This window comes from Triturus cristatus, chromosome 6, assembly GCF_964204655.1.
Source record: "Triturus cristatus chromosome 6, aTriCri1.1, whole genome shotgun sequence".
Lineage (NCBI taxonomy): Eukaryota > Metazoa > Chordata > Amphibia > Caudata > Salamandridae > Triturus > Triturus cristatus.
In genome coordinates, this window is record NC_140589.1 from 984,808,876 (window position 1) to 984,830,636 (window position 21,761).

Sequence of the window (21,761 nt, forward strand, 5' to 3'; positions counted from 1 at the left end):
AAGTCCAACAGGGGTTGAATTGGGGGTGGGGTTTTAGTAATTGTACTTTATTGAAGTAGAAAGTTACAACATGCACAGACAAAATTATATATTCATTAGTGATATATCCATTAAATATGCACAATGAACATAAAAAATACGGGAATTTCAAAGTGCATCTCTGAAAGGAACCAAGTTCTTGAACTTTAGGCCCAAGTGCTAAGATCGCAAGTGGGACAACAGAAATCTCATTTGGCAATCAGTTGATTAAACCCTATGCCATTTTTACCAATCACAGACACCTTCGCAGTTTCAACTCCAATCTAGTCCAAAGAAATGGCGAATAATTCAAAAGAGAAAAAAGTCACGGAACAAGTATCAATCAACTTACTGCAGCACATCCATACATGCCAGCTCCAGGATCCCGTGTAATCGAGACGTATCTCATTATACGATTAATCAAGACTACCACCCGATCCGCAAAGCTAACCATTCTAAAGCGGTTTCGTAAAGCGATCTCTAAGAACACTGTGACGTGTCCCGTATCTAATTTCGAAGATTTTATCATTGTAAAAATAATTCTGAAAGAGAAGTTCCTTCCTTCAGCTTTATGTCAAACAGTCAATTTGGTTTAACCAAAAGTGGATCCTTTTTACAAAATATGGAATTAACACAATAGAACAAGAAACTCTACGATTTTCCTAAATCCGCACAAATCAATGAACGATATCTCATTTAGAATACAAATTTATTGTGGCTACTCCTGACGAAGGCACCCCTGTGCCGAAACGCGCGTCGTGAAGAAATCCAACTTTGCCACCCTCTGTATTGCATTAGTCTGATTTATGTTATTAGAAAATTCATTTTATTTGTGAAGAAATCCAACTTTGCCACCCTCTGTATTGCATTAGTCTGATTTATGTTATTAGAAAATTCATTTTATTTGTGAAGAAATCCAACTCTGCCACCTTCTGTATTGCATTAGTCTGATTTATGTTATTAGAATATTCATTTTATTTTGTCTATTGTCCACATTAGAGTATGTATTTTATCATGTCATTATGTCTTCCAAATTAAATTTGTGAACTTTTATCTTTTGATTGTTTTAACTCATTTCTGTACTCTATCAGTCTGAATTGACAATTTTAAACATTGCCTGGGAATTATACTTTCCATCGCGTCAATCAACTTACTCTCCAGCCGGACCAAACAAGCATCTGCAATGCAATAGGTCTCGCATTTGCGCAAGTTTAAGCTATTACCATTGTAAATGACAATGGTTTTTATTTATGTGTTTCTAAAACCTGCAGCGTGCTTGCAGGTTTTGTAAACACATAAATAAAAGACATTGTCATTTACAATGGCAATAGCTTACCTTAGCGACACCCGCGATTTAGCTCTACATATCTTAAGGTAAAGCGCAGGTGCCGTGATAGCTTCAAAAGTAAAGCAATAGAAAAAACGTTTTTCTATTGCTTTACTTTTGAAACAATCCCGGCACCCGCACTTTAGCTTAAGATGGCCAAAGTGAAAGCGCGGGTGCCGCCACTGTAACTAAAGTAAGCATATAGAATTATTTTTTATATTGACTTACTTTTGTTACTAAGGCGGAACCCGTGCTTTCACTTTGAACATCTTAAGCTAAAACGTGGGTGCTGAGGTAACTTTACAAGTAAACAAATAGGGGAAAAAAGCAAAACAAATTCTACTTGTTTACTTTTAAAGCAACCAGGGTACCCGCACTTTAGCTTAAGATGTTAAAATCTAAAGTGCAGGTACCACCATGTTAAAAAAACAAAAAGTATTTAAAATTAAACAGAGTAAGTCATGCGACCGCGTTGAGCCAACAAATATGAAAATGAAAATAAAAGTGCAGCAGCCATTATGCTTGTGGAGGGGTGCAGTGCTGGAAAAAAACAAAAATTAGGCGTAGAGGGAGCAAATGTCCTGCCAGCAACAGCACGCAGGACAAAGCTATTTCAGAAAATAGTGCTCGGAGGATATAATTAAAGCCTACCAAGCAGCAACACATGTAACAGGGGATGTAGCCATGGGTGGTTACAAAATGAGACAAGGAGGTACTAAAGAGGGACTACTAAGCCTATCGAGCAATGAAAAGCCACAGTGTCCAAAGGATAAATGACACAAGCCAATGAAAAACATGGGCAGAGCTTCAAGTCCATACCTGAATATAGCATGCCTCGCCGAGAAGCACAAGCGCTGCCCAGGCTCAACCTAAAAAGGGCACGGAAATCATTAGTCAGCACCTCTTCACAAAATGGAAATGCTAAAGATAGGGAAATAGCTTGTTTACTCAAGCACACAGTACACCGCCCTTCATCTGCAGAAGAAAAGTTACATGCGACAGGTAACCGACTTTTGAGCACTCTTGATACAACGGATAAGGCATTGGCCTATCAGTCAACCACATGTGAAATACAAATAGCCCTGCTAGAATCCCTGACGCGGAATACAGCTACAATGGATTCCAGAATGAAGAGCCTCACAACTTATATGAAGCAATCTCAGTCGAACTAAACCAACATACTTGCTTAAGTTCTCAACTCACGATCCTGACCTTGCTAGTGGAGGAATTCAAATAATGAAAAAGACTGAACAAGTGCAGTCTTGCAATGTGCATTAACTTGCAACAAAGAACAATTGCCGATATCTTTAGGTAAATCTGCATCAACAAAAATAAAAGCAGAAATTGCCAAGCAAAGAACAGCCAACTACGATGCATGACGGAGATACAACATACCTCAAATATCTTTACATATTTAAAAGCACCACTCAGGATTATAACATCTTCCACTAAGTCCTCTTTGGGACTTGAAGAAGACTCTGTTACTCAAATAGAGGCCACAAGAGTAAAATACTCTAACTAACTCGGCCGAAAAACGCTAAATGCCTTTCAAAACTCCAATAATATTAAAAAGAAAGAAGCTTAGCAAGAAATTTGCAAAAGACAAGAACCATAAGCCACAAAAAAATTTTGCAAAGCAAATGTTTCTAATATACGACTATAAACAAAAATCTGGCAAGGAATCAAAATTAGACAAAGAGTGTAAGCGAACTAACTCGAAATCAACTGGTCCCAGAAGAAACAAATACTGCCCAGCAAACCAGCTTTATATCCGCCAAACAACAACCTTGACGAATTGACGCAGGTCTTGAGCACAGCAACTACTAAAGGGCAAGGATAAAATCAAAACGTAAAATACAACCAAAATACAATAAATCCAAACCCTAAAGAAAAAAGTCACCAACATGTATCACAGTTTCAAATCTCAACAGGAAACATCAAAGGTTCATGATCTATCATCACAAGGACACACCCCTGTCATCTCAAAATTACTGGTAGCACATGAAGATCTAAGGCATCCTAATTCCACATACATTGCAGCCGTTTAGTTTTGATTTCTGTAGGAGAGTAGGATCTGCACTTATGTTGCCCGCACTTTTTTTCTGATGTTTACACTGGTTTCTGGCTATAGTCTGGCTGGGACCCTGCTAATCAGGGCCCCAGCCTATCTGTTCTCTCTAAACAACTTGGAGTGCATATTAGATGCACTAGTGATTAGATACTGTGGTACCTTATGAGCCCCTAGTATATGGTACCTTAGGTACCAAGGGCATAGGTACTTCACAGGCCTACCAGGGGCTGAAGCATGTATTATGCCACCCCTGGGAAGCATACTAAATCTGACACCACAGGCCTGCTACTACAGCCTGGGTGAGGTAGTGTTAGCACTCCTCACTGAGGTATTGGTTCCCTATATCTCACCTTACATACACATATAAACCTATCAGTCACCCCTAAGGCAGGCCCTATCAATCCTGAGGGCAGGGTGCTTGGTTTCCATGTGAGGGGGCGCCTCTGCCTGAGCAGGGCCCCGCTGCAGCTCTCAGAGTCCATTCTCTGTAGCGGTTTGTGGATGCGGTTAAACCATATACTCTTAAGTGCATTATAACCTAGCGGTAAATGCTAACTTTGGGATGGCTGCATCAAAACATGTCGTGTTTGGTGTCAAACGCCTTGGAATCATACCCCACACACCAGTAACTGGTGTGGGAGTATGATCCCACCCTTCTAGAGGGATAGACATGTACGCACTGTGGAAACACAGTATAATCCTGAAGAGCCCTGGCATCACAAAATGGATGGCACCAGCACAGACACTGGGCTGCCCTCCTGCTGCTGACCGAAACTCGCAGTGGAGGAGGCCCAACAATAGGCATCCTGTCACAGGGAGGCATAACCACCTTCCAGACAGGATTTAGTGTATTGGGGCTGGGTGGGTGCACTCCTAGAGTGCTTTGAAGTCCTGCACTGGGGGAGCAGTAGGCTCCTCTGTGCATATGCCAGCTCAAACCGGTTCAGGGGCTACCAGCCCCTGCTCTGGCGCGAAACTGGAAAAAGTGAAGTGGGTGTAGCCACCCACTCCCCTGACCCTCCCATAGGAGTGGTCATAGAGCTAGTCCCGCCCTTCCTTGTAGTATAAGTTAGGGAACCCTTGTCATTGCAAACTAGATATCCCTGGACGACGCTCTGAAGAAGAATCCTGGACCTTCGACGTTCCACTACCTCTGGAAGACTGAAGAATCTCCCTTGGAGTCAAGGAGTGACTCCCCTGCTTGGCGCCAGTGGTGCAAATGAATGAAGAGCTGCGAGGAAAGGAGACGAGACGCGGAAGACGCGCCTCGATGCTCCCGGCTGCTCCTGCTGCTCCCGCCGGCGGCATTATCCCCCGTACCAACCTGCCTGCTGCCTGCCTCTATCTCCAGAGTGCCTGCCCCCCTACTAGCGGTTAGCGGGGGTCGTGGCTGGCGGGCGGTCGGCGTATGCGGTAAGAGCTGCGGAGTGTGTGGTGAAAGCACCGTAGGGAGCGGCCCCCAAGGAGCGTCCCCCACTAGCGGCACTTCCCTCTGCATCTCCCTCTGCACCCACCGGGGGCTACCTTCTACCTCTTCGCCTTTGCAGGGAGAGGGGTGGAGTCGGTGAAAGCGGTAAAGAGTGGCCATGTGAGCTGAGAGCTGCATCGATGTCCGCAACTGCTTTCGCAAGTCTACCGAGGGCTCGAGGATTCTGCGCTCACAACACTGGCCCGTTGGCCCACTGGGATGCCTCAGGCCTAGGGGCCTTAACCTGTAATTGGAGGCGACAAAGTAGAAGCGGAACCAGACATCCAAGATTTTGAGTTAGACGAAGAGCCTGCAACAGGATCGAGACCGTGCCGGAGTTGTTTAGTCCGCCATCACCTGAAACGCTGAAAGAAGACGTCTTGCTATAACGAGGAGAGACCCAAAAGACTCCCAAAGGTGACCAAGCCAGAAAGGAATGGGAGCCGGACCCCAGCCGGCACTGCGATCCAGCCCTTCAAGAGACGCCACTCACCGCTGGGGTTCTGCTTTGCTCTGCTGCCTCCCACGCTGGCCGGGCTTGGCTCCGCCGAGGCGTGTGAGGGAAACTACAATTCCCATCATCCCGAGCTCCCGTCATTTCCACCGTGCCAGGAGGCGCATAAAGGCTCACCTGGGACCAAGGAGGCTGTGAAACCTATAATGAGGGCTGGGAGACTGTGGCCGGACCTCGCCCCACTAGACGCCACTCACCGCTGGGGTTCTGCTCTGCTGCCTCCCACGCTCTGCTTTGCTCTGCTGCCTCCCACGCCGGCCGGGCTTGGCTCTGCCGAGGCGTGTGGGGGAAACCACAATTCCCATCATCCCGAACTCCTGTCATTTCCAGCGCGCCAGGAGGCGCATAAAGGCTTACCTGGATCTTCGTCCCGCGAGGACACGCGCAAAGGGCGGGCCGTCTGGGGCCGTCTGGGGCTGGCCGAAGCTGGGCTGGGCCCTCCCTCTTGGCTCTTTGGCCCGGGACACACGTTTGTTGACAAGAGGGCGCCCAACTGGTGACTCGGGACACGGGGCTAAGGTGAAGTAGGACCACTGATCCGAACACTGGGCACCCAAAGAATAATTGTAAGCCACCTTTGGAGGGACTGTGAGGGCTTATGGTTATTGTCTTATAGTTGGCCGGGTCTATTGTTCCAGTGAGCTAGCGTGTGGGTTAGTCAACCGCAGGACGATTGAGCATGGCAACTAAAGTAAAAATCCGTGCCGCCAAGGCCAAATCAAACATCCCTCTGTCTTTTTTTTCTTTTTTTTTTTGAAACCGTTTATTGCAATCTCAAGAATATACAAGTATGGGCCTACAACCTTCCGGCCGGCCGCTAGAATGACAGGAGCATATGACATACGTACAAAAACACTTGGCGTTGCAGAGAAGCAAGATCAGGAGGTATCAGCGTCGTGGGCCACATCACTCTGACCCCACAATACGGTTTCATTTTATACAAACAACACAAAAACCACACCCGCAAGGCAACCCGCAATCGAAAGTAACAGCACGTGCTCCCCGAATGGGGGACCCCAGCCATCCACAGGAGTCTAAAGAGGGGAAGGGGAACAGATCGAGGACTGGGGGAACTCCGTGCTCGGGGCTAGGGAAAGGAGTCAACTAAGGGGACGGAGCTGGTGAGGCCGCAGGCAGCAGTGGTGGCGCGCAGATACCCCCGCGGTAGGCGTTCCAGGGGCCCCATACTCTCACCCATGCCCCAGGCTTACCCCTCGCCACATACACCACCTTTTCTCGGAACATGCACCAATCCATGTGTTCTTTCCAGGCCGACACCGCCGGGGGCCTCTGGGATCCCCACAGTTGAGCAATGTCACGCTTAGCTATCATATATCCCAGAGTCACCCATCGCGTCTGCGGAACCGAGTAGTCAGTTGGTTCCCACACATTCAGCAGGCATCTCCTCGCTTCAGGCAGCAGCGCGACATGCGTAACCACTCGCAGGACCTCATGCACACCACGCCAGAATCGCTCCACCTTCGGGCATTCCCACAAAATATGCGAAAAAGTCGCCAAAGCACCACACCCACGCTTACACAACCCATCCTCAGCATAGCCCATACGCAGAAGCCTTGGCCCCGTCATGTAAACCCGATGGAGTATCTTAAGCTGGACGAAGCGAAGGCGAGCCGGTATGGCCACCTCCTTCGGAGAGGCCACCGCGGAAATCCAGTCTTCGTCGTCCAACTCCAGCCCGTCGGCAACCCAAGCCTCGCGGAGGCCAGTCAGCAAGCTCGAGCGGTCATTAATCAATTTTTTGTAAATAAGGGAAATCGTGCTGTCCGGAACGTGGCCATCCAGCACTCTATCCTCCAGGGGGGAAGACTCCGGGATGGAGGCGACGTCTGGGAAGACTGAGCCCAGCGCGTGACGGACCTGCAAGTACCGAAAGTATTCACTGCCCTGCAGCTGAAACTCCGTCTGCAGCGTCTCGAATGTTTTAAATCCCCCCCTCGTCCAGAGGTCCCCCACTTTACTGATGCCGATCGTGTCCCACTTCTCGAAGCCCTTCGAGGTCCACAGGGAGCCCAATCTCTCAGACGCGTACAACGGTGATGCCCGGGTCAAACGGTCCTTCCACCCCATAGCTGCGTTAGCCGCGTGCCATACTCGTACCATGACACGCGTAGGTCCCGTCAGGCGGGGTCCGGGCGCGCCAGAGTAGAGCGCTCGATTGTAGTCGCCACCAGGCAGGAGCATCTTGTCCATTTCAAATGCCGGGTTTAAGGCGGGCCCGTAAAGGCCATGATTAATTGCAGCTAGCTGGGAGGCCCAGTAATACCGTTTAATATCCGGGAGGGCAATCCCCCCGTCGTACCATGGGAGCGTCAACTTCGCCAGGGCAATACGCGGCCTCCCGTCCCAGAACAGGCGGCGCTGTAGACTCTCCACCTCACGGAAGTAACGCGCCGGGACTAAGTCCATAGTATTCTGGAGAGCGTACAGGAAGCGTGGCAACGACATCATCTTAAACAATGCCGCCCGGCCGAGCGGCGAAAGCGGCAGGCGCCGCCAGCGCGCGACGTCCTCCTTCAAGCGCTGGAGGGGGGGAAGCAAATTCCGCTCGTAGCGGGCCTCCGGGTCCAGAGTAATGTAAACCCCCAGGTACCGAAACCCCTGTGAGGCAATCTGGATCGGACAGCCCCGCGGGAGGACGGGAGCCTCCCCGGAAAGCACATACACACATGATTTAGCCCAGTTGATGACAAGGCCTGAGTTGCGGCCGAATGAGCGCAAAACATCAACCAGGACAATCAGTGATTTACGCGGGGAGGCTAGGTACAAAAGGATATCGTCAGCGTAGAGGGACACGCGGTCCTCATACTCGGGGGTCCAACGGAGACCACGGATGGAAGGGTGCCACCGCAGCCACTCCGCCAGGGGTTCCAAGGCCAGCGCGAACAGGAGCGGCGACAAGGGACAGCCCTGTCGCGTGCCCCGTCCCAGCTCGAATGGGACCGATACTCTTCCATTCACCACCACCTGCGCCAATGGGCCCGAATACAACAATTTGACCCAGCTGATGAACCCCGGGCCAAATCCAAACTTCGCCAGGATAGCCCAGATGTATGGCCACTCGAGCGTGTCAAACGCCATGGTGGCGTCTAAGGACGCCAATATGGCCTGCTCCCGCACAAACGGGACACGCGCGAGCACCCCGTGCAAGCGCTGCAGATTAAGGGCCGTGTTGCGATGGGGAATAAAGCCGGACTGGTCTTGGTGGACCAAATCGCCCACCACGCCGACCAGCCGGTTGGCTAGCACCTTGGCGAGGATTTTGGGCTCCGCATTCAAGAGCGAGATAGGCCGGTAGGATGTAACCCGGTCTCGAGGTCTCCCTTCCTTGTGGATCACCACGATTGTAGCCAGACGTTGGTCCGGCGGGAGGGAGCCCAGCGAGTGGGCCGCCAGGAACATCGCACGGAGGTGGGGTGCCAGTACATCCGGTCGCAGCTTATACAACTCGATAGGGATGCCGTTCGGGCCCATGGCCTTGCCGGATGCGACCGAGCGTATGGCGAGGGCAATTTCGTCGGAGGTAGGAGCGGCATCTAACGACACCCTGTCTTCCACCGAAAGGGAAGGCAGCGCGATATCCCTAAGCAGGGCATGGGAATCCTCCTCCGAGCAGGGAGAAACCGGGGAATACACCTCGCGGAAATAATCCGCGAAACAAGAGACAATGTCTTCTGGCTCGGTGACACGCACACCATCCATCCTCTCAATCAGCGGGACCACACGACTCGCTCTCTCCTTTTTATCCAACCATGCAAGCAGTTTACCAGCCTTATCACCCACATCATACAGTCGCCCCTGTTGCTCTCTATAGAGGCCCCTGGCCGCCTCCGTGACGAGGGCCCTGTAGGCCGCCTGCTTAAGTTGTAGGACATGTAGTGCAGCATCCGTCACCCCACCCTCTAGATCACCCTCCAATTCAGCGATTTCGGCCTCCACCCGGGTCACCTCCTCCTGCTCGCGCCTCCGGGCATGGGAAATTAAGGAGAGGGCCTCCCCTCTAAGAACTGTTTTGAAGGCTTCCCACAGGGAGATAGCCGAAGGGACGGACCCCACATTCTCATCGAAATACCGCTGCAAGGATTTAATCAAATCAGCGCGAATAGTGGGGTCGCGCAGGTACCAGGCATTGATTGGAGCTACCCTGCCTTCCCCCCTCGGGAAGACATCAACGTGCAACAAGAGCGGGGAGTGATCTGAAATACCCCGCGCCAAATGGCGCACCTCTCCTACCCTCCCAACATAGGCCGCAGGGACAAGGACATAATCAAGCCGTGAGAGGCTACCATGGGCACCCGAGTGGAAAGTGTACTGCAGCTGCGTGGGATGTTTTAAGCGCCAGCAGTCCACCAATCCCAGTGTATCTAAGAAGCCGGACAGCCACGCCTGCGCCCGGGGGAGGTCCCTAGGGGGGTGATGATCCACGGTCCCAGAAACCACCGCATTGAAGTCCCCCCCAACCACCAGAAGCCCCCCCGGAAGGTCAAGGAGGAGGCGCCCTAGGTCTGCAAAAGTCGTAGACTGTAACCCCGGTGGGACGTACACTGATACAAAGACAACTACTTTACCCTCCATTCTCCCCACTAAGACAGTGTATCGTCCCCTCTCATCATGGCGCACCTCGTCTATTTCCAACGGGAGCGAGTTCTTCACCATGATGCCCACCCCCCGTGAGCCCGACGTGAAGCCCGAGTGGGCCACCAAGCGATAGCCACGCCGATTCATGGCACAAAAGGAATTACCAATAAGGTGTGTCTCCTGTAGAAAGACCACATCTGGCGAAAGTCGTTTCAAATACTGCAGGACCACACCTCGCTTAATCCTATCCCCCAGTCCGTTAACGTTCCAGGACAATAAAGTCAGGTCCCTACCCCCCATCACATACAGAAGCCATCATTCGTCCCCCCGAGAGCACCTTAAAAACACCAATACAATAAAGGGTTTGCCTTGCGGTAAAAACGAACAACACCCCACCCCAACCCACCCATCCCAACAGAACTCCCCCCTCCCTGCACCCCTGCATGAGCCCAAACAGCCCCCCCAAAGTGCAGTGTGCCTGTCGCCCCATGAATGATTAAACTAACTAGTCCCCCAGAGGAGGAGGGAGAGCCCCCAAGAGACCCCGTACCACCTCCACAGGAGGGAGACTTAACGAACAGTCAAAAATGACGACAATGTTGTCCAGAGCGAGGCCCACTATTAGTCCCTCAGTCCTGATCCGGCGAGCCCTCCCCTCCAACCGCGCCCCCCCCACCCCCCCGGCCCCGATCCCCGGGCAAGGAGTCCAACCAGTCCCCGGCCGCCTCGGGACGATCAAAAAAGTGCGTGCGGCCATCCACCTCCACCCGCAACTTAGCTGGAAAAAGCATCGCATACTTGAGGCTCAAGTCCCGTAGACGACGTTTGACTCCGAGAAAGCTCAGTCTCTGCTTCTGGACCGCTGGGGTGAAGTCAGGATAGAAGTTTACGTCCATATTGTCAAGTCTGACCGGTCCTTGTTGCCTAGAAGTCTGAAGGATAGCGTCTCTGTCCCGAAAGTTGAAAATCCGGGCAATGAGAGGCCTCGGAGGGGCTCCGGCCTTAGGTCTTCCTCCAGGAACCCTGTGGGCACGTTCCACCGCAAAGAATTTGCTCAGCCCTCGGGGCTGGAGATGGGTGAGAATCAGGTCCTCCACAAACAGGTCCGCCGCCGCCTCCTCACGTCCCTCCGGCACCCCGACAATGCGGACATTGTTCCTCCGGGCCCGACCCTCAGAATCCTCCAGTCGACGATCCATCAGGGCGCTCGCCTGGCCAAGCCGGCGCACCTCCTTTTGGAGGGCCGCCACGTCCGCTGTAAGGCCCGAGGTGGTGTGGGCCAAAGAATCGACCCGGTCGTTGGTCTTGGATAAATCAGCCCTCACCAGGCCAACATCCACGTGGACCGAGTCAATCTTTTGCGCCAGTGTGTCAAAGCGCTGGTCCACCGAGGCCTTCATCTCGGCGATAGCTCCCATGACATCTCGCAGGGTCAGGTCCGCGGGCAGCGCAGGAGCATCAGTCGGGCCCTCAGGGGACCCACGCGGCACCTCGGGAGATCCCTTCTGGAGGGTGTAGCGGTCCATGCTGTTGGACTGATGGGCTGCGCCACGACGGGTCGATTTCACCTTTGCCCGGTCGCCATCTTGCTTTGTGGACATGGTTTCAGTCCCCAAATCGTGCCAATCACCTCGGAAAAGGCCGACAAACCAGTTCACGGGCTCCGGGGGGGGGGGGCAACCACAGGTCCGCAGGACGGATCACAGCTGGCGGGCCAGCAGGGCACCCCAACGAGGCCACACCACCGCACACCGCCCCGCAACCCAACCTCGCCTACACAGCAAGGAGGGTGCAAAAGCGAAAGTGAAAGTGCGGGGTACGCGAGTCGCCCAGCCCTGCCCGCCGCTGTTGATCACTTTGTCTCCGGATCGCCCCGCAACTCCAATCCGGGGGGCCGGCGTGGAGAAGGCCGCAGAGCTCAATCGGTGCTCCCGCCGGTGTCCGAGGTCCAATTTGGAAGCGGAAAACGGGTGACACCTCAGCTCGGGCTCACCAACACAGTCCCCTCATCTAGGACAGGATATTTTCAGGATTTATGTAGGAGGTCACGGAGGTCCTCGGGAGCCTCGCACCTACGCGGCCATCTTGGGTGCGCGCTAGGCTCCTCCTCAAACATCCCTCTGTCACCGAGGATTGTAGTCCAGGAACCTAAATCCCAGCCCCCCCTAAAATTGCAACCTACTGCACTTGATCGTATGTTGAGGAAAGCACTAGGGGTAGTCTCGGACGAAATAGAGCGCACGGAGAGAAGGCTGTTTTTAACTCCAGTGATTGCCCCTCCCTCCCTACCTCAGGAAACCGGCACAGAGAACATGGTGACCCCCTTATGTTTGAGTTCCGAGGTTTCCACACAGGATATTTCATGTGCGCAGTTGCCAATTGTCAAAACTCAGATAATTCGCCAGTTAAATAAGAAAGCCTCCACAAGGAAGAGAAGAAGTGCACCCAAGAAGGCCTTAGGCACCAAGAAAAATCAATTTAGATCAAGTATTCGACGAGTAGTACAGCCAGCAGCTGAAGTCTCTGAACCCCAAGAGGCCTGCCAGCTAGCACCCCCAAGTTGGATGGCCCGGGTGATTCTAGAGTTACAATCTTCTCTAGAAACCTTTATAGCGAGTCAGATCAAACCGCTAGTCAGCAGGCTGGATAAAATCATAAATGAAGTACACAAGAAGGGAAGGGCATTGGGTACTCCCGTATCCAGTGATCCTATAGGCAATAGTCGAAATATAGACACCACTGAGACTACTCAGGCAGATACACTTTTAACGGGTAACATTAGAACTACGTTGATGTCGAGGCATGACACGCCACCTGTAGACTTAACAATCCACCTTAACAGGGGCCTAGACCCGGTGGGAGGCACATCTACGTTAGGTAGAGGGACTAGTATATCCACAACACAACTACAAAATAAGAATGTAATAACTTCCAAACCATCTGAGATACAACAGATAACCTCTGCCAAGAAACCATTATTATCCATCCCTTTACCGAACATTAATCTCCCACCTGAGGCATGTCCTTACGTAGTGGTATTTGGGGGAGTGCCAGAGTTGAAGCAAGATCAGAAAGAATCTTATCCTGAACTTAAAAACAAGACAATAGGCTGGCTGAATAAGCACAGACCATTGTCAGTGAACAACTGTGGAGAAATTCTGTTTGTTAGAAGGGTGAACTGGATTGGCAGATCAAAGAAAAATCTGGAGGGCAACTTTGTAATTGTTAACTTTAGGGACATGAGGTCGATCGAGGACATATTAACAGGTGGGTGGCCACAGTCGGAAAGCACTATAAGATCGTTACCATTAGGTTATTTTTATCCCGTGCAACGTTCCTTGCATGATTCTAGGCATTACCAGGGGAGACCAGGGATGGGATGAACCACATATAGGGATCGAAGCATGTGCACGAATACATCTGTGGCTAATTTTCAGGAAGACCCCTTCTGGGCAAATAGATTTCGACCCCTCACGACCCTAGAAGATAACGATTGACCACGAATTTTAAGGCATCAAGTAGTGGTGACAACTGGGGGTGAGGCTACTAAAACAAGTTACCCTAGTGGGGTAGAGACAGAGAGGTGGGCAACAAAACCTACAGCTGTGCCACAACCGCAAGCGCATCTCGCACCATCAACATCAGTAAGTTACACTAGGTATTTATTTTTGGAGGCTGAAATTCAACCCAGTCCCCCAGTTATAGGGAGAAAGGGAGTAGTGTTGAGGCCTTCTGAAACTGTAACATCAATACAGAGCCATGGGTTACAAAGTGGTCCCCTAAGGACAGAGGATGGGGGGAGGGTGCAAAGACAGGGAGGTGGCAAACCAAATGAGGTATCGCATGTGAAGGGAGAATTAAATTTTATTTCTTGGAACATTGTGGGTCTGAATGGGAAAATGTCCAATATCGAATGGAGACAGTATACTGGAGGGTTTCAAATCATCTGTCTACAAGAGACCTGGGCGGTGGATAGTAAGCTCCTCCATATGGCAGGATACAAATGTTTTTTTGTACCAGCCCAAATAAATAGCTCAGGAAGAGCGCGGGGTGGGTTGGCAATATATGTCGATTTAAATGTGGAAGGAGAATGGAGCAGTGTATCATGGTTTTCACATAACATCCAAGTGATACACTTTAGCAGCCCTGGTCGTAGGTGGACTCTGTACAACTTGTATAATGCAGGGTCCACTGAAGGTATTAACCCTACAATAAAGGAGTTAGAATTCAGACTTTCCCAGGAATTAGACCATAGAAAAGGGGCGATAGAATCTGCTACATTATTAATGGGCGACTTGAATTGTCATTTGTGTCGAACTTTGTTCCCCCTCAATGCAGATTGGTCTCGGTGTCCATCCGAGAAAGGTCCTCATTTTGAACACACAGCAGAGGGTACAGCCCTGAGTAATCTTTTGAGAAGTCACGATCTGTTACACACGATTGATTTGGTCTCCCTGGAGCATGATGGGTCACTTACTCCGACCTTTAAGGGGAGAGGATGTCACTCTTACATAGATTACATGATAGCGTCCAGACAGGTAAAAAATTAGATTGGCACTGTAGAGATTCACTGGAATGCTTTTAGTGACCATAACCCCCTAACCTTGGACCTAGTAAAGCACTGTCGATCTGGGACGCGCCCCCAGGTGGACTGTGTGATGAAGGTAACTGACCAGGGAAGTCGGATCAGATGGTCTAAAATCGATGGTGTGGCCTTTACAAAGAATTAATGGCAAAAGGGAAAGTACAGATAGACGAGTGTCTAGACCCTAAGATTGAGGGGAGTACCCTGGTTACGGCTTTCGGCTCAGTAAACAAAATAATTGATGGTCTTTTAAAAACCAAAGCTCAGCCGAGGAATAATACACAACCAAGATGGTTCGACACTAAGTGTTCACGTGCCCTGAGAGACTTAAAATCTAGTCTAAAAACTCAAATCTAGGGATAACTTGAAAATAGCCCACTGTAGATGGACTTATAAACAGGTCCTCAAACAAAGGAAGACTGCTCTTCAAAATGAAGCATGGGCAGACTTAAGAGAGGCGGGAGAAAGAAGGGACATGAGTCAATTCTGGAGGATAATTAATAATCCATGTTTCCAGGATAGTTATACCCCAGAGATGGGAACAAACATCCTACCGGAACAGTGGGTTTCTCATTTCCAGGGTCTGTATAATCATAACCAAGAGTTTGATCAGGGAACAGGGTGGGAAGAACAACAAGGGCCTATTACTGAGTTTTCCCTAGTGGAAATCACACAAGGGATAGAGGGCCTAGCACGAAACAAAGCTCCAGGCCCTGATGGTACACCACCAGATTTATATTTATGTAATGTAGACCTCTGGGCCCCTATTCTTACTAGAGTGTTTAATGCTGCTATCCAGTCGGGTCTACCACGTTCATGGTCAACAGCAGTCATTATACCCATTTTCAAGAAGGGTAATAGGGACAACCCGCAATGCTTTAGACCAATTTCCCTAATAGATGTTTCAGCCAAAATCCTGGGCAGGGTAATTTTGCAGCGACTGATGGAATGGACAGAGGACAATCGTATAATCACAGACATCCAATATGGCTTTAGAACAGGAAGGTCAACGAGCGACCAATGTCTGAATCTTTATATGTTGGTTGCAAAGTACACTAAAGCTAGTAATGAAGCCATGTATCTGGGATTCATGGACTTAGCAGCCGCCTTTGATAATGTTAATAGGAACAAGCTATGGTGTCTGATGAGAGATATGGGTATCGATTTGGGCCTGATTAAAATCCTTAGGGAGCTACATCGGGACACAACAGCCAAAGTTCGCTATAATTTGGAGGGAGGGAATACGAAATCGTTCCCCTGTACGAGTGGGGTGAGGCAGGAGTGCATTCTTGCCCCCTTTCTGTTCTCGCTATACATTAACAACTTAGAACAGGCTCTGCTAAATCTAAAGACAGATTGCCCGAGAATAGGATTGCGCCAAATACCGGTGCTTCTATACGCAGATGATGCGGTTCTGCTCGCCCGTACACCAAGGGGCCTGCAAAGCCTGATAGATGGGTTTGTAAAATTCATGGATTCCCTGGGATTGTCAGTAAATCTGAATAAGTCCTTCGTAATGCTGGCAGGTGCTAAACCATGCAAGAGTTTTGCATATAAAATAGGGAACCACCAACTGGAGATAACTCCCCCTTTTTCTTACCTGGGGCTACTTTTTGATGGGGCACTTAAATTTAGATCCCTAGTGGAGGATCGATGCACAAAATTAATCTCCACAAATGGGGCCATATTAAATTATGGCCGAAGGTTGGGCCGATGGTCCCCAGAACAAGTGATGAACCTTTATGGTTCGATTGGCTGGGCCAAAGCTACGTATGGCTCAGAAGTCTGGGGTTATGTCAACGTAGAGCAACTGCAACTGGTGGAAAACAAATTTATGCGTAGGATCCTGAGGGTCCCCCAGAGTTCCCCAGCTGTAATTGCTCACAAGGAATTAGGGAGACCTTTTCTAGAAGATGAACTTAAGATAAGACCCATCATAGCCTGGTTAAAAATATGGGCTAACCCTGAGGCAGATTTTACAAGACAAATCTTGAGAGATTGCCTGACAAGGGATAAAGGATTACAAATTCCTTGGTTAAATTATGTCAAGACCACCCTGGAGGGCATTGATCAGAGGGATCTCTTCACCGATCCCAGTTCTATTCTATTGTCTGATAAACGGAAAATTAAAACTCTGTTGGCTGCTCAACTCGCCGAAATAAAAACAAAACGGGAGTTGTTAAAGCACACTGTACTCACCTATAGCTATATTAAGAACACAGAGGGCATGGAGCCATATCTCTATGTAATGTATAATGCCCAGGATAGGTTTTTAATGACCCATTTTAGGCTCAATCTTCTACCTCATATACTGGCAGAGCCGAAGGGTGCCTGCGGCTGCGACAACTTGTCTCCGCAGGACACCCTTCATTTTGTACTTCTGTGTCCTCTTTTTAAGTACCCTAGACGTAAGTTCCTGGTTGAGATTTAAAAAAAAGAGAAGTTTCGTCAAGCCAAAATGGCTTTATTGTTCTTGCAAAGAGCTCATGACCCATGGTCACTATGTTGCATTATGAATTTTATTAAGACTGCTGTAAAGCTAAGAAACACTAGAGGGGTGGGTGCTTGAAGGGCCCCGTGTTGAGCATTGTGTTAATTGTTTTTATATTTTAAATAATGAAATGCTGGAATTCATAGTAATGTAATTCTTTTTTAAAAATTGTTGATATGTGTACTTTTATATGATGTTTTTAACTATCGAATAAAGAATTACTGAACTGAACTGACTCCCCTGCTTGGCAGGCACCAAAACTTTGCATCAATGGTCGCAAACATTCCCCTCCCGCCGGAGTCCGAAGTCCCTGCAGCCCCGGAAGTGGATTTCCTGACTTCTCCAAGGCCATTGTGAGACCCCAGTGAAGCTGAGGCAAGTGGACCCCAAGAGTGACGAGGAACAGCAATACCCGGGTACCGTGCACTATTGTCGAGTGCAACCCCTTCACGACGTTCTACGAACTTGTGCATTGGACCACGTGTGGTCCAAGCCTCCAGCAGGATTTCCACCAAAGATCAGAGGCCTACCTCAGCCTGAGTGACCGTGGGCTCCTGTTGAGTGAATCCTCCCGAGGCGTCTTCACGATCCATTGCCGGCTGGCTTGTGGGTCCTCTGAAGACTTTTCTACAGAACCAAAGGGCTCCCCTGGTTGCTCCAGGCCTGCCCTGACTTACCCTCGCTGGTTGAGTCCCCCAGACCTTGCTGGTCTGCACCGCTGACTTTCTTCACCTTCCACGAGACTTGCTGTTGCCAAAGCTTGTTGGCTCCAATCCTGTTGCCGACACCTCAGTAAGCTGCAGACTTCGTGGGACACGCCGAATCCAGCTCCTGGTCATCGTCGACACCTCCTGGACCTCGTGGCTGAAGAGTCAAGACACCCGTGATCACCTGAAATCACCCGACTACTGTGGGCATCCAGCTTCCTGGCCCCGGGTCACTGGCACGTGACTTTGAACACTGTCTCCTCTGCTTTCAGGTCTTCCTTCTTCTGAATCCATCCTTGGATTCCAACGGACACTTCTCCTGTCTTCACAAGCAGCAAGTCTTCTTTGGCTCCCATTGAAAACGACACCGCGACCCGACACCAAAAGACACCTATGCACTCGGCTTCCCTGGGTGAGGTAACTCGAGTACTACGGTGTTCCTGTATGTGTTGGCTCTAGAACTACTTACTCTGTAAGTGACTTGCTTGTAGACTCTTCCGAAGTATCCTAAAACTTTAAAATTCCAACCGCGACTTGCTCCATTGAAGTCTATTGGGATCCGCGGCTGTGTTCTCACACTGCATGCGTCTACCATGGGTCCTTTACTTACCTGCCTTGGGTGGATTAGTGAGGCCCCAGTGCTTCTGAAGGCCCTAGGCCTTCTCCCTTCTCAAGTCGTTCTTCTTATACCTCTTTTTTAGTATATGGTCTGGTACGCCCCTAGGGCCCCAGCCATACTTGTGCTTAACTTGTTGTGAAATGTTGATTTGTGCATATGTCCTTGACTTCTAATCTCATAAAGAGATTAGTAGAGTGTGTTAGAAATAAATATATATATATTTTATATATATACACCTGTGTGCTGTCCATTCATTTAGTGATTCAAGAGATTATAAGGTAAAACAAGCTGCTTTACATTCCTCTAAAGGCTTAGCCTGAAGGCTGCTCTCCACAGCTACCACTAGGATAGCTTTCTTTAAAAGGTTGTCTTAAACCTATCTACCATAAGAGTCGAATTGTACTGGTGCAAGGTGGCCACTTTAACTAGTGACCAGCATATACCAGGCCAACTTCTCACAATTTACTATCTTGCAAGTAAAATAAATTAAGCTACATTAGTTTATCTGGGCATCAGGAGAATGGCAAATACATTCTCTCAAAAAAGGAAATCTTTTCGAGCTGGAGAATCACTGTCATTAAGGAAATTCCCGAACAACACCCAGTGGTCCTTCATGATAGAAAGTTTGCAATAGCTAGAAATTCTATTGGTCCACTGCAAACAACCACACTAAATCATCCTTTAATTACAGTCACCAGAGATTTTAGATCAGAAAGACTTCGAAAGGTGTTTCAAATGGCAGAGACAGTAACAAAGTTGGCTGCTGGAACTGGCTCCCAAGCATTTTAAATCAAATAACCAGACAACTAAATTCAATAACTTCACTACAATTAATTTATTTGGAACAGTGTGAAGACACAGAAAATGCAACTCTCTTGTCATGGAACGTAGTTGCAAATACTAAAATAAGGCAAGACTTATAGGCTACCACCTTTTCGTTTTTTTCCCATGATTACATCTGCATGCAGGAAATATGGAGTGAGATAATCACAGCCAGTTCCCAGATATTTATAATTCCACATCCCAGCACAGAGAACAAACAAACTGGGGGACACACCAGAGGGAGTCTTGCAACCCACATAAAAGTAGAAAAATTATTTACAGCAAATAAAATAGAGTTCAATAACTAATTTATGTTAGTGATCTTAATCGAGAATTGGGCATCAGGCTAGCAGGCATCTGAAGTATTTTTAGTCAACCTCTACATAAACTCATCGTCCAAACTAAAGAAAGAAAACATCAAGCCATCCTCACTAGCCTGATGGAATTACTACAGAAGGATTGTCATTGGATACTTACGGGAGACTTCAATTCCAATCTAAATAACTGCTATTTGGGAGATATCACCACAAAACACATGCCAATGAAGAAAAGACACCAATGGAGTACACTTGCTGTCCATCCTAGAAAGGCTCTCCTTGTGTGCTTAAAACAGTCAATATGTTAGTGATCAACCTATGTCACATACTCCCAAATAACAAACTTTTCCATCCTAAAGTGTTATGAAAGTGATCCTTTTCCACAAATAATCACTATTACTAATACAAATCCTTTTTTGGACAAAGTTATAGCTATAGCCCAAAGCAATCAAGATAAAAGCATAAAAAAAGTTTCCAAGGGGCAGGGTAGCCCTCAATCAAGATGATGTTGCTACCTTGTTTCCTCTATGTTTTCCTAAACTTTCCTCTTCTTATCCCAACTCTATGGTTTGCAACCCTTAATTCTATCATTCGTCCCTCTCTCTGGGTTGGTGCCTACCTCCGGATCACTTTTGTTGATTGTCGTCAGTCCCTCTATGACAGTGGAATAGAAATAGTAGACTTGCATTGCTACTATGTTGCCTCACAGGTGACAGTGAGTAAAGACTGGCTCAACAGGGAAGGGGACGACCCGATCTACAGAGTGGATCTGACCCTGCTGATACTTAACAGAATCATGGGTCTCCTGTACAGCTCTCGGATACCTTAATCCCTCCCGGGAATTACCGTTTTTCCTGAACTGGAGGGCATACTCTGTCTTACAGGAAAGGAAGCTAAAGTGAAGCAGATGACTCCTCTTTGGTAGGGTACATGACTGCACCATACGGCAAGACTGGAGGGATTCACAAAATGGGACAAGATAGGGATTGCCCAAGTTGGGGACATCTGGTCAAGGAACCACACTCAGACGTTTCAAGACATACTGGATCAGTATCAACTCTCCAATATCCAATTCCATATTTACCTCCAACTATGTCACGCCCTAACAGCCACTATCCCCTTAGACACGGACATTCCTGTATTCAGCCCTCTTGAGGCTAAACTACTTGCTGGAAAGCTTAGCAAAGGCACAATTTCACAAGTACCCCCCTCGCTGGTCCCAGTTCTAGAGCCTAAGACAGGTGGGAGCTGGGTTGGGAGAACTAGACAACACAAATTGGTGGGAGGCGAGGATGGCCCCTTAAGAATTAGCTATCTCCACAAGTCTCAGGTTGGTACAACTTAACTAGCTTTAGCTCATCTACATGACCCCTCCCCCCTCCCTGCAGCTTCAACGGGCAGGCAGGGTTCCCCAAGCCAATTGCTTCGGCTTTTCCTCATCGGACACAAACCTTTTCCCAAAAGGGTCTGGTCCTGTGCTCTTTTGGCCCAATACTGGCAAATGATTGAATGAGAACTCTTGTCAGTCCTTAACTGGCCCCCCAGACCTTTCCCCTAGAGTCGCCCTACTAGGCCTACTGGAAGATTTGGGGGAGGGAGTGACCAAGACGGGAGCATATGTTCATTGGGGTTGCCACGCTGATCGCCAGGCGGGACATTACCTGGAGCTGGAACTCCAAGTACCCTCCCTTCATGGCTGCATGGCCGGCAGTGATGGACTGGTGTGCTCAACAAGAACAGCCCATTTACACAGCCTGGGGATTCCCACAGAGGCATGGGAAGATCTGGGGAAAATGGTGGGAATATCATGGCTTGGGTGTGAATGGCTGATTAATTTATGTACATTTAAAGTGCAGATGTCTCTACCATGGTTGTTTTGACTGTCCTGTCATTTGTGTTTTATAATAAAGCGATAAACTTGTTTATAAAAAAATCAAAAAAATCCAAGATGGACTTTTAAAGCAGATTTACAATTAGAAAAGTGGAAAACACACATTTTTTCAGCCTATGCAACATCAACAGTCACCACTTGGGAAAAGAAACAGTCTTCATTACTAATGTATTTAAGTGGAAGAGGGAAGCAACAAGAAAGTCATTCGGTAGCCCACCCAGCATTTTTTTTTTCTTTTTCACAATCAGCAACTACTGTTAGACTGGTAGGATAACCCGATCTAAAGATGTATTGGGGTATTATTCTGCTACCTACTTATCAGGTGGAGTATCAAA

The 21,761-nt window shown here is 48.8% G+C and overlaps 1 protein-coding gene across 1 annotated transcript in view; it reads right to left on the reverse strand.

The window, feature by feature from the left end:
* DZANK1 (double zinc ribbon and ankyrin repeat domains 1) overlaps positions 1-21,761 on the reverse strand; it is a 1,028,117-nt gene that overhangs the window by 68,862 nt on the left and 937,494 nt on the right. The window lies entirely within an intron of this gene.